Source organism: Vigna radiata, chromosome 7 (assembly GCF_000741045.1).
Source record: "Vigna radiata var. radiata cultivar VC1973A chromosome 7, Vradiata_ver6, whole genome shotgun sequence".
In the NCBI taxonomy this organism is placed as follows: domain Eukaryota; kingdom Viridiplantae; phylum Streptophyta; class Magnoliopsida; order Fabales; family Fabaceae; genus Vigna; species Vigna radiata.
Genome location: NC_028357.1, coordinates 33,878,872 through 33,889,502, shown reverse-complemented (window position 1 = coordinate 33,889,502; position 10,631 = coordinate 33,878,872). Strand labels below are relative to the sequence as shown.

Genomic DNA, 10,631 nt, shown 5'->3' with positions numbered 1-10,631 from the left:
AAAAGAAGTTAGATCACGCATAAATATAAGATATGAAATCCTGATGCATTTAATCGATTAGGTAAGAACCTTAATCGATTAGGCTCATCTTTTTGTTTTAATCGATTAAATTATTATCTCAATCGATTAAAATATGCGATATAACCCTTTTCTGCTTCAGATATGCTTTAAATGATTATGAATGCTTCTTAATTAATTAATATGAGTAGATTTATGCAGATTTGATCTTCTATGCAACTAATACTCTTTCATACATGAATTGTGCATCTAAGACTCCTTCCTATATGATTATAAATCTATTCTAACAATTTTATTAATCAAGAAAGAACATTTTATATAGTTCATCATCAAAAATACTTTTTAATAATCTTAGGAGAGCTCTTCATTTCAATAATCTTCCCATTTTTTATGATAACCAACATTTATCTTCCAATTCATGCAATGCATGTTCTTTCTAATCCTGCATCATAAACAACACTCTTTCTTCGCCTTTGGGCATTAGCAAAAAACAATGAAAAAAGAGTGATCGCATCATATATGCAAGTCATAACCATGTAAACATAAAAGATATTACAAAATTATGCATACAGTTATCCAAAAACTAAATTGACCGTAAACTGCTCAGATACTCAGACAATTAAAAATAAAGCAAGAAAGTAATTGAAAACATAAAAGTCTCAAGACATAGAAACTAAGACCACAAGATGCTAAAAACATAGAAATGAAAACATATAAACTAATCAAAATCTTTTGTTTCCTCTTCCTCTTTTTAGTCCTCCTTTTCTTCCACACCTTCCTCTTCTTCATCTTCACCAAGGTCTTGATTTCTCGTTTGAATTTAGAGAGAAGCAATCTCCTTGTCCAAAGTGTCAAATCTAGTCATATAAGTTGAATGATTGGCAACCAAAATCTGTAACTACTTCAACATGTGTTTCTCAAAATCGTTCTTTGGGCAGAACGCAGGGGCAATAGTAGACATGTCCACATTGACATGGTCTACATCTTCTCTTTCATCGGCTTGATGTTCATCCTTAAAAGCCCAATCACTTTCACTCTTCGTCATGCCTATATGGTGTAATGTTGGTTTAGCAATCATGTTTGACCTATTGTATCCCCTGGTCACCTCATCCACCAGATCAACATTGTAATATTCAAAGACTCTTGATAGAAACACGACGTAGGGTAGGCTAGCCATTGGAAGTCGAGTTCCCTTGATCATATTATCACTGACAACATATGGCTAATTAGTGTGAATTTTCCCTTTCAAGGCATGAATCAAACAAATGTCTTCAATGGTGAGTTGAGCATGATTGCTCCCCCTTGGGAGAACAATCCATGTCAGTACGAATGTACACAGTCTATCATCTCTCTTCATACCCTCAGCACAATATAATGTGTAATCACGGGGCTCATTAGGATATCTGAGGCAACCCTTGTAGATAACAAGTTTGTTTAACCCAAGAATACCAAGGTGGGCCTTTCCCCCTGGACAAAAGCCTACAATGGATATCCAAATATCTTCATCTAGTCTAATGTTTACTCCTTTCACTCTGAAGCAAACCACATCATCCACAACTTTTAGATTTGCATAAAACACTTTGATAAGGTCAAGATACTAATCACCTATCATTTGTACAAATGTAGTCAATCCCTGATATGTTAGTTAGTTCCTTCATTGCGAAATAGTTGAGATCGAGATACTTGTGAGGCACGATGTTAAGGATCCTCCAAAAACAGATAAAGTTTGTTTGGGCCTCCTCATCATTGATCCATCCTTTTGGATCAGCAAACCTCGTTTACTTGGCAACTCTTTTCATTCTCTTTGGATGTGAGGATGAAGCCATTTGAGTTTGAACAGGTAATTATGGTTTAGGGTTTGAGAAATTGGAAAAGAAGGGTAGAAACTGATACCAAAGAAACTAATTCCTTGGATTAGAGTTTGAGAATGGAAGTTATGAGAAGGAGGAAACTGATTTTAGAGGTTGAAGGAAGTTACCAATTTTGAAGATTTAGGAGAAAAAATTCCCTTGATTCTTAGTGTTTAGTGAACTAATGAGAATAGGAGTAGCAAGGATCGATTAAATTGTCTACTTAATGGATTAAGGTGCAAAAGTGAACCCTAGTGGCAGAGTGTTTCAGAAACCAGAGAAATCGATGTTGTTTTAATCGATTACAATTTTAATCTAATCAATTAAAACATAAATAATACCTTAATCAATGAAGATTTTACTGTAATCAATAAAACAGAAAGAAACCCTTAACTGATAAGGATTTTATCTAATCAATTAATACTGAAAGACTTCATCTTTTAAGAGATTTAATATACTTTACCTTAATGTATGCAATGCAGAGTTAATTTGATGTAATCTTAAGATGTTTCTAGCTCCTAAGATGTACAACCAATGTCTAGAATGCCTAATTCATTTCTAATTGTATAGAACATATCCTGTGATAATGGTTTTGTAAGAATATAAGCCCATTGATGTAACCTGTCAACAACTTACAAGAACGAAAAGCAAATGCATTTGTTGATATCCGCCCTCGATAGTGCCCGGGTGTCACATGCCCACCAGCTTCCGCATGGTTCGTCCTCGAACCACACCGTACTGGGAGAGGCTAGGCTCTGATACCATTTGTAACGCCCCAACAACTTACAGGAACTGCTGACTGCCCCCACACATCAACACGAGGCTTTCCAGTGTGCTTTGTCCTCACTCACACACTTTCCGAGAAAACTTCCTGGGAGGTCACCCATCCCATAATTACTCTAGGCTAAGCACGCTTAACCATGGAGTTCTTATGAGTTAGGCTACCGAAAAGCAAATGCATTTGTTGATATGAGTAGCCAAATCAATTCCTTTAAGCTATCCTTCAACTGTATAGTCCCATACCTATACAGTCTCTAGATCCCTCTCATTCCGGTGTATGTTCGATTCGTCCACATGCCCCTTCCACTGGAAGCCTGCCAAGAGCCGCTCCTTGTCCATGCCTCTTGCACCAGCGATCACTCCCCGCCCTCGTCAGTGCCCGGGTGTCACATATTCCATCTAAATGAATTCCATAATCCTCAAATTGACTCTTAATCCAGAGTGATTGAGCATAACAACTCCCAGCTGCAATATACTTAACTTCTATGGTGGATAAAGTCACACAAGTTTGCTTCTTTGAGTGCTAAGTGATTAGTGAACATCCTAGCAAATGACAAGTACCACTAGTACTTTTTCTATCAAGCTTACAACCCCAAAGTTAGAATCACTATACCTTGTTAGTGAGATGTTTGCACCTCTTGGGTACCATAATCCTAGTGTCTTAGTCCCTTTTAAGTACTTCATTATTCTTTTTACAACTTTTAAGTGAGACTCTTTAGGACAAGATTTGAACCTTGCACAAACATATACACTATGCATAATGTTAGGGCAACTAATAGTTTAAGTAAAGCAAGGATCCAATCATATCTCTATATAGTTTCTGGTCCACACTCTTACCTGCTTCATCCTTGTCCAGATAACAATTTGTAACCATGGGGGTTGATGATTCTTTGGAGCCATCCATCTTGTAATTTTTTAGAAGTTTAGTGTAGTACTTGGATTGGTGGATTAATATTCCTGCAGAGCATTGCTTCACTTGTAATCCAAGGAAAAAATCTAGTTCCCCCATCATGGACATTTCAAACTCCTGCTACATACACTTAGAAAATTATTAGCACAAGTGAGGGTTAATATAACTAAAGATAATATCATCTACATATATTTGTATGAATAATAGGTTATTTCTAGATTTTTGATGAAAAATGTAGAATCAACTTTACCCCTTTGAAAGCTATTCTTAAGTAGAAATTCACTTAACCTTTCATACCATGAGCGAGGGACTTGTTTTAGCTCATAGAGTGTTTTCTTTAGCTTGAAGATATGGTCAGGAAGCTCAAAATCTTGGAAACCAGGGGGTTGTTCTACATAGACCTCTTCTTTGATATATCCATTTAAGAATGCACTTTTCACATCCATTTGGAACAATCTAAAGTTAAGCATGGATGCAATAGCTAGTAGGATTCGAATAACTTCAAGCCTAGCAACTGATGCATATGTTTCATCATAGTTAATTCCATCTTCTTGACTATATCCTTTAGCTATTAGTCTTGTCTTATTCTTTACAATAGCTCAAGAATCATCCATTTTGTTTCTAAACACTTATTTACCTGATGAGCGCTACTTCTTGGAACACACTACAAGAAAAATCGCAATTATCTACAACCAAAATCCGTATATAAGACCAAAAATCCATATATAAAATTTGGTTATATACGGATTACATACGAACAAAAATCCGTATATAATACCCTCGTAGCTAAATTTATATACGGAAATATCTGTATATAATTTACATACGGAAAAATCCGTATATAACTTACATACGGAAAAATCCGTATGTAAAATCCGTATATAAATTACATACGGAAAAATCCGTATATATAATCCGTATGTTTATATACGGAAAAATCCGTATGTAACTTATGATTTTATAAAAAAAAAATAAATGATCTCACATCTACATCCTATAACTAATAGTTTCATATACTGATAAAAATCAAATAAAATTGTCAAATTATAAGTTATAATACCAAATATCTCTCAATTTTTATTAAAACGTGATATTTACAATTGAATGGTCCTACCTCATTGTAACTAGATTGTCATCAGATATTCCAGAAGTTAAGGCAAAGGTAACTGACTATGCAATATATACTATTATACTATTGAGACAAAAATTAGTCATGTTATATTCTACTTTGGTCCATTGCAAAAGTTACAAAACCATGAAAATATGGTCGAACTGGTAGAGCTTTGGGCAAAGCCTCATGAGCANTGACNTGTCTGAAGCTTGCAATAAGAGGAAATGAAGGGAGAATTTTGCTCCATTNATACTTTGTTGATCAAGTGCNGCAAANTTTGTTCAAGTTCTTCTCCATCACTCCAGCCATGAATCTCAGCCTTAGGAAATGAAGGATCTCTGCATATAAGATCNCACAGCGGAAAGTTCTTCCTTGGCATCATAAAGTCCTTCTCTTTCAACCTCNAACTTGGACAATAGTCTCCACTTCCATCTCCAAGATAGATCAACCTCTTATCCTCTTCTGATATTGAATCTTGGATTCTCTCTATCACTAAACCCTGCAATCATTCACACAAAATAACGTCTTTCAATATTTGATAATTGAAGAAGCTTCAACCCAACATTTCATAATTTTGTATTTATTTGGAACTATTGGTGGGGCCTATGTCAAAACTAATCCTTATTTTGTATTTCAACCAAATCCTGTGGGCTCATACCAGAGACAAAACCAGAATGGCATGGTTGGTTGGTTAAGAAAAAAATTGATATTTTTTAAGGCCGAGAAATCAGGAAACAGCCCTCCACAGTTAGCACTTATCAACATGATTAAAAATAGAAAATAATACTTTCTCAGATACTAGAGCCAATTAACATTAACTTGAAAACAATATCTGAAATATGTATAGTCCTTCTCTTTTGCTGAGAAATACTTCTCATTCTCTCCACCATGACATCATTTAACACTATTAGAATGAAAGAAATATCTTTTGTTTACATTTAATTAAATCTTTTTTAAGTATTTTGTAAAATTGAGTATTTTTAATTCACTTTATTCAACATTTTTTTATATTTAAGTTTCTTTCATTCAATTTTTCTGGTAACTTATTTAAGAATAAAAATGAAACACTGTGTTAATATAAAATAATATTAAAACTAAAACTAAAAGATAAGTAATTTTTATTATTTTTATTAAAAATGTGTTAAATAATGAGATGGTCAAATTATTATTATTATAAGACGAAGGGACCAATTATTGATTTTGATAAAAGTAATACGACAATCTAAGATAACAAATTTAAAAAGAATTTCAAATAAAAAAATATAAACAATTTTAATACTCAATAAAACAAAATATCTTAATAAAGATTCCATTAGAAATGCTTTTTCAGCCTTACCACAACATAGAAATCTGATAGAAATTTGAGTTGCAGATCCTATAGTCACCCCAAAATATATGTCCTGCATAATATTATTCACCACATAGTACCATTCATTAATTATAAAACAAACTATAGTCTCCCACTTGCATCATAATTAACATACATTATAAATACATACCTATAAAATATAATCCTTAGAGGCTTTTGTCTTGTTCCTTTATTAAAAACTTGTGCAGGAAAAGCTGTGAAAAAGTCAAAATTAATCCCATTGGCGGAACAGAAGAAACATGCTTGAACTAGGATAAGTTCTACAACCATTTTATGTGTATAAAATCTATACACTACTAGGAAAAAGTTTAACTTAGTAGAGCACATCAATTAGAGAATTCGATAGTGGCTAAGGCAATTTTTGACTTAGTAGAACAAATCAATTTAATGCCATTATATATGCTAAAAAGGATTGGAGAATTGGAGTTTCAACCAATAATAATAACATTACAGTTAGCTGACATATATGTCAAGCATCCCTATGATAAAAAGGATTGGAGAATTGGAGTTTCAACCAATAATAATAACATTACAGTTAGCTGACATATATGTCAAGCATCCCTATGATAAAAAGGATTGGAGAATTGGAGTTTCAACCAATAATAATAACATTACAGTTAGCTGACATATATGTCAAGCATCCCTATGATAAAAAGGATTGGAGAATTGGAGTTTCTCTTACTCTTGCTTCGTATTGAGTACATAAAATTCAAAACCCCCAAGTGCATGCTAATGACTGAATAAGAAAAGCCAACAAATTCATGAATAACAACATCATCGTCACCTAATTTTCTTCCATTTCGATCTTCAACATCTTCACCATCATATCTTTGGCCTTTACAGAGTAATTTTTCCCTCCTTTCATTTCTTCGTTTATCCATAACAGATTGAAATATGCCCAAAAGATTTTTCCTTATCTAAAATTAAAAATCAAAATTAAACCAAAAGAAATTGACTTGCATCTAAAGAGGAACTTCAGGTTTAATATCACAAACAGTAAGTAAAATGTGTATAATGACTTTGAAATTAAGCTTGTGAATCTCGGTTAAAACTTAATCTCCCATAGTGGTCCATTTCTCCACTACAACTCTTCCGAACCAACAAATCCTTTCCTAAAAGCTTATGCAATTAAATTTTTCCACTTAAAGCAGCAAGACTCTGTTACCTTCTTCTTTTCACGCCTCTCTTCCCATCGCCTTTCTGTTCCTAAGGTTGAAGTAGAAAGAACAAAAGACAAAAAAGTAGTTTACCCTAAGCTTCGTAACCCTCGCTGGAGGTGAGAAGATGCGGTGGTGGTTGTCGAACGAATGCTTCGTCACGCAACGACAACAGTGCAAGCTTTCAAAAGTCGATCAACCTACACCGAGCTCGACAATGGATGCGCAAGCGGTGGAGGCGTGAGCGGTGGAGGCGTGAGCTGTGGAGCCGTGAGCGGTTAAGGCGCAAGCTGTGGTCCTGCGTTAGGGTTTTCACCTCGTCTGTAGACAAGGGTTTTTCAACGAATTGACAACAATTTCTTTATTACAAAAGAAGGAAAAAGCAAGAGTCGGGACATAGAGATCTTCAAGCGAGTCTGAGGGAGCGCCACAATGAAAACTTCGAATTTGAGATAGCGCCACAACCAAAAGTTAAAGTCACTAAACGCATAAAAAAAATCATCTGATTTTTATTTTAAATAATTAACTATTTTTAAAATTAAATGTAAAATAACTTATTTTTTTAATAATTAATTTTTACATACGAATTTTACATACGGAAAAATCGGTAGATAAAAATCCGTATATAATTCACTTTAATAATTTCGTATATAATATCCGTATGTAATATTTGTGTTATCTACGGATTAAAATCCGTATGTAAATATCAGTCGGTAAATCACATTTTTCTTGTAGTGACAAGCTCCCAAACATTGTTTCTTTTGAACTGATTGAGTTCCTCTTGCATTGTTAGGTACCAATTTTCATCCTGCAATGCTTTAGTTACACTTTTTGGTTCCACTTGTGACACAAATGCTACATTCATGCAAAATTGTCTAAGTTGTCTTCTTGTGGATACCCCTTTTGAAATATCTCCTTTTCACATTCTCTATTAACATATCCCTTAGGAGATCATTTGAACATTCTTTTTTAGGCTTGTCAAATGTATGTTCTTCTTGGACCTCCTCCATGTCTCTTGTTACATTTGCATTTGTTTCATTTACATCTAGACTTTCTCTTAGATGAAAAGTGTTAGTTAAATCATCAAGACATTAATCAAAAGCAACATGGACATATTCTTCTACAGTTAAAGTAAGTTTATTGTAGATTCTACAGGGTTTGCTTGTTAAAGAATAACCTAGAAAAATTCCTTCATCCGCTTTAGAATCAGACTTACTAATATTGCTTTTACCATTATTTAACACAAAATATTTGCAACCAAATACTCTTAAGTGTGTTATGTTGGTTTTCTTCCTTTAAACAGTTCATATGGATTGAATTTTAATATTGGTTTAATAAGGGTTCTATTTATCACATAATATGCTATACTAATAACATCACCCCAAAAATATTTAGGTAGTGATTTTTCATTGAGCATGGTTCTAGCTAATTCTTCTAGGGACCTATTCTTTCTTTCAACTACACCATTTGTTGTGGTGTTCTAGGTGTAGAGAAATTATGTGAAATGACATGGTCTTCACAAAAGATCTCAAAGTTTTCATTTTAGAATTCCCTCCCTTGGTCACTTCTAATAAACTTTATTCTAAGCTCTTTCTCATTTTGAGTTACGGAAGCAAACTTCTTAAAGACCTTTAAAGTGTCACTCTTAGATGTAATGAAAAATGTCCATGTGAATTTAGAGTAGTCATAAAAAATAACAAGTCCATAGTAGTTTCCTCCTAAACTTTTTATGGACCAAATAGATCCATATGGATTAACTCTAGTGGTCTAGAAGTTGATATGTCTTGTTTATGTTTAAAAGATGTTTTTATTTGTTTTCCTTTTTGACATTCACCACACAACCTATCAGGTTCACATTTAATTTTAGGAAAACCTAGCATAAGACCTTTTGTTACAAGTTTGTTTAGGTAAGACATATGTATATGCACAAGCCTCTTGTGCCATAACCATGATTCATCTTCGTTTGCTAGCAAGCACACAATTGACTCAAAAGAGGTATTCTAAAAAACAACCATGTAAATGTTATGATATCTTTTACCTACTAATACCAGTTCATTAGATGATGCACAACAAATTAAAAAGTGATTTGCCTCAAAGGTGACTTTTAAACCCTTGTCACATATTCGACTAATGCTTAACAGGTGATGTTTAAGACCTTCAACTAATAACACATTTTCAATTGTGAAAGAGGAGGAAGTCTTTCTTTACCAGTGCCTAGAATTTTGCCCTTGTTGTTGTCTCCATATGTGACATGCCCACTGGTTTTGTAAGATATACAACTCAACTTCCTTGCATTTCCAGTTATGTGTCTTGAACAACCACTATCAAGATACCACATTGACTCCTTTCCCTTTTTATTGTATTGCATCACAAATTAGAGGTTGGTGGTAGGTACCTAGTTAAATTTGGGTTCTTTTATGTTAGGAGGTTTCAATGGTTCCTTAAGAATCCATTTGTATTTACCTTTAAGAACACCAACATTTCTATCATAAGAAGAATTTGATGCATGACCTAAATGACTGTAGTAGAAACATGAAAGCGATGATGGTTTACTAATATCAACAAATTTTCTAGCTTTCATTTTGCAATTTCCATAAATATATCTAATTCCTTGTTTGTTTAATACACTTATTTGTGAGCCAAGAAGAGCATCCAAGTTTAAGCTACCTAGAGTGAATTTTGATAAAGTTTTCATAAGGTATTTCACTCTTTCCATTTGACTTAAGCAGTTTTTGCATTCTTGAATACACCTTTTGTTTTCATGCATGTTGTTCTTAGGTGCATTCTCTAGATATTCAAGTTTTGATTTTAAATCCTCATTTTCTTTATTTAGAACCTCAATTCTACACTCTAGCCATTTATTTTCACTTTTATACTTATTGTTCACATACTAGAGCTTCCTAACTTTTTCATGTAATTTTTGAAAAATATCAAGCAGTTGATAGTAGTTATTCTCAATACTCTCAGTTTCAAAGCTACTTACACTACTCTTAGAAGATGTAGATCCAACCATCAAACAAATATTTGTCTCTTCTTCAATGCTTTCACATTAATCACTAGAAGTGCTTGAAGCATTGTCCTCTCAAACTATGCATGTTTTCTTCTTCTTTTTGTTCCTACTGTCTTATTTTTTTCCTCAAGTTTCTACTTCATCTTGAGTACATGACATTCTAGTTTGGTACGTACAACTTTTCCACACTAAAAACATGTAGGAGCAGTGAATTTTTCCTGCTTTCTATAGAATCTTTTATTTCCTATAAAATCAAGGTTAGTTCTATTTTTATACTTTAGAAAATTTGAGAATTTCCTTACTATTAGATTCAGGACTTCACTATTAGAGTTTTCAGCCACTTATTCATCTCTTGAATCATCTCTTCTTAAACTAGATTTGGTAGCATTTTTACCAGCAAATTTCAAAGCAATGCCAAAATAGTTA

At 33.5% G+C, this 10,631-nt stretch overlaps 1 long non-coding RNA gene across 1 annotated transcript; it reads right to left on the bottom strand.

Moving 5' to 3' along the window:
- Positions 1–5,002: 5,002 nt before the first annotated feature.
- LOC111241960 lies at positions 5,003–6,180 on the bottom strand. Its single transcript, XR_002668387.1, has 3 exons — positions 6,169–6,180; positions 6,006–6,069; positions 5,003–5,168 (listed from the first exon to the last, which is right to left on the bottom strand). It is a non-coding gene; the product is annotated as an uncharacterized LOC111241960 (long non-coding RNA).
- Between the last annotated feature and the right edge of the window lie 4,451 nt (positions 6,181–10,631).